Source organism: Arvicanthis niloticus, chromosome X, assembly GCF_011762505.2.
Source record: "Arvicanthis niloticus isolate mArvNil1 chromosome X, mArvNil1.pat.X, whole genome shotgun sequence".
Lineage (NCBI taxonomy): Eukaryota > Metazoa > Chordata > Mammalia > Rodentia > Muridae > Arvicanthis > Arvicanthis niloticus.
In genome coordinates, this window is record NC_047679.1 from 115,824,647 (window position 1) to 115,828,200 (window position 3,554).

The window sequence follows — 3,554 nt, forward strand, 5'->3', positions numbered from 1 at the left end:
CTACTCAGCTGAGGGCTGTAAACTGTCCTCTGTTCTCTGTCTCACTCTTATCATCTTCAATCTCTCCCTCCTCCCCACTGAACTTGTCATGAGCCTGCCTGGGGCTGGTACTGGATTTCCGGAACAAGAACCGGCCCAGGCCCTGGGAAAAGGTTCCTCGGCCAAGACTGGGCTGATCCATTTGTCGCTGCCCTCGCCTTCCTGGTCATCATGCAAGTAATACTTCTTGCTCTTGGGTGTATACTCTGGATCCCATTCTTCTTCCCGGCTTCTCTTTTGAAAATCATTGTTGCTGTTGTTGTTGTTGTTGTTACCAGAGTAGTTTCCTCTGCCCCAACCTCTCCCTCTTGCTCAAAACTGAAAGGTTCCCGGAGCACTGCCGCCTCTTTCATTCGGACCCATGAAGTCTTTGGTCCCCAATCTGGATTTGTCAAAACCTGAGGTGCTCTCCTCCCTCTCCTCTGCTTCCTCAGGGTACTCCTCTGCTTTGTAGGAGTGAGAAGACTGGGAGGAGGAGGAGGAGGAAGAGGAGGAGGAGGAGGAGGAGGAGGAGGAGGAGGAGGAGGAGGACCTAGACAGGTCTCTTGCTCTGCGGGGCTTCTTCTGTTTCTTTGATCCTTTGTGGGTTTTCTCACTTTTCAGTTGATGTTTCTCTTGAGTGGCTGGAGTCTCTGGAATCCACCGACTCTCTTGACTTACGTCGCTTAAAATCTCTCTCCTTATGTTTTTTACGACGTTCAATATCAAGGCGAAGATCAACCAGATCATCTTTGTATTTTCCCTCAGCCTTGTAGCCAGGTTCTCGTGGACTTTTCAATTCCCCATGAGTCAAACCATGCTTTCTGAATGTACTGGGGGAAATGTCTATCTTCCTGTGTATCTCTGGGCTTTTCTTATTTTTAGCTGCTTCTTGTTCATTTCCTCTTTTTAGGTATTTAGTAAAGCGTTCATGTAATGTCATCCGAGAGGATCCAAAGTGATGCTCTTTCACATGATGAACCATGGTCACTATGTGCTGGGCCAACAGTTCTGACGGCTACGCTGAGACTGAGCTGACTGTATGCGCTGGAAGATGGAATGGAATTCCTGCTCTGTTTTGTTGCTATGGACTAGATATCAACAAAGCTTCGTTCCTGAGCCAGTAAGTCACTGGGTTGTGCAAGTTCCTCATCGAAGGAGTCCATCCAGACATTGACCTGGGCCTCCCGAGTAATGGAAAAGGAAGACTTCCCTGAGGAAAAGTCTCTTTTGTTTCCCAGCTTGTCACTGCTCTCAGAGGTCTTCCTTGGGGGAGGTGATGAACTTTTCTCCTGGACTGCCTTGTATGCAGTCACCCGGAAATTCTTTTCTGGCACCAAGTCCCTGTGTCCACTGTCGCTCCTCCTTTCGGGATCTCTCTGTGAGAGGTTCCTCCTCCAGCTCCTCTGCTTTCCTCTGCTTTTCCTTCCCTGCATGCAGGCTCTCCCACTTGCCTGGCTTCTCTTCCTCCTGGTTTGGCTTGTACCAGCCATGACTTTAGACGTAAATTTGGGCTCATCATCAAACTCGGGTTCCTTCCTTCCCTTACTTTTGTCCTTATCTTGTTCATCCATCTCCTCCTTGTGAAAGTCAGCCATCTTTTTCTCAAAGCCATTCTGTGGCTTATACCTTTTGGGTTACTGGCTGCCTCGGAAGGGCTTCTCAGTGTCCAACTTGGGAGCAAATGAATCAGATTTCATTTTGACATCGGCATCAGAGAAGCCCCCTTTCTCCTTCAGCTTCTCCTTATCAGCATTTGTTTGTTTCTGCTCCTTATCCTTTCCATTCTCTGTCTTCTGCTCTTGCATTTACCTTTTTGAGTATGCTGCTCCCCCCGAAGCAGTGACCTCTTCTTTCGGAGATGAACTGTAGGCAGAGCCAGTGGCTGGTGGACCCTTACCCACAGGACTCTTTTTGGATGAACTCAAAGACCCAGAGCCGAGGTTGAACTGACCTTGGTGTGCTCCAGATTGATATCCAGCACCACCTGAGCCCATCTGGGATGCATTAGAAAGTGGAGGGCTAGGTTTTGGCACAGGGCTAGGGCGTGGTGACCTTTGCCTAACTACCACAGACTGGAGGGGACTTTTGAGAGCTGGGCTTCTCTCCCGGGGACTCAGATCTGAAACTGAGGCCCGTGATGCAGAACCAGTGCCATAGGTGGTGGCATCTGGCCATGGCTTTGAGCTCTCAGACCCTTTTATATCCTGAGAGGCGCCTCCAGAGAATGTCTGCTCCTTAGCCCCATTTCCCTGGTTATCACCAGCTGCCTGAGAGGGCCGGCTATCCTTGGAAGAGGACTTTTTCTCTTTTGTAGACTTTCGCTTAGATGACTCAACTCTGCTGTGGTTGGAGGACGACCAGGAAGATGAGAAGCGTCTTGACCTGTCAGAGGATGACTTATCAGAGTTCCTAGAGTGGCTCCTAGACCATGGTGACCGGGACCTTCTCTTTGGGGACTGGGATCGAGAACGGCCCCGACGAGGGCTGTATGCTTGTAGGTAGTTCTGCCAACTGGAACGGTAGTTTCCATAGCCACCTCGGTTATATTGGCCCCCATGAATAAAAGCCTCGGTTTTGCCCACGGAAGTAATAGGGCCTCCTGTAGCCTCTGTTGTGACCTTGGAAATCTCGATTCTGATACACTCTGGGGTGATTCCTTTCTCTGTTATGAGCTGGAGAATATGATCTGGAACGAGACCTAGAACTCAACCTGCGCTTCCTTGAACGAGAGACAGATCGGCTTCAGGACCGAGACTTTGAAAACCAAAGACCGAGATCTGGATGCAGATCTTGAGCGAGAAGAGCAAGACCCAGACTTGGATTTGTTTGTTTTTGACATCTTGGAAGAGTTTACACCTTAGCAGAATTAATGATTCAACTTGAACTGCCTCTAGAAAGAGTAACAAAATACTCAAGGGAGCAAATACGGAGACAAAGGGTGGGACAGAAACCTGAAGGAGGGAACATCTGGAGACCATTCCACCTGGGTATTCATCCCATGTGAGATCTCCAAAGGTAGACACTGATGTGGATGTCAGGAAGTGCATGCTGACAAGAGCCTGATAAGGCTGTCTCCATAGAGGTCTGCCAGAGTCTGAAATATTCAGATGCAGATGCTCACAGCTAACCATTGAGCTGATCAAGGGGTTCCCAAAGGAGGAGTTAGAGAGAAGACTGAAGGAGCTGAAAGGGTTTGTGGCCCCATGAGGAGAGCAACAATACCATCCAACCAGAGCTCCCCAGGGTCTAAACCACTAGCCTGGGAGCACATAGGGAGGGACCCATGACTCCAGCAGTATATGTAGGGGAGGATGGCCTTGTTGAGCATAGGTGGGAGAGAATATTCTTGGTCCCATAAAGGCTGAACACCGAGTGTGTGTGGGGGGAATTCGAGGTGGGAGTTGGGGGGGGTGTAGGTGGGGCATATCCTCATAGAAGCAGGAGGGGGTGGGATAGGGAGTTCCTGTGTGGTGGGGGTAATGGGGTAAGGGGATAAAATCTGAAATGTAAATATAATATCCAATAAAAGTAAA

General features: G+C 49.4%; 1 pseudogene; it reads right to left on the bottom strand.

Moving 5' to 3' along the window:
* Positions 1 to 2,860, bottom strand: LOC117694801 (thyroid hormone receptor-associated protein 3 pseudogene; annotated as a pseudogene).
* Positions 2,861 to 3,554: the final 694 nt, after the last annotated feature.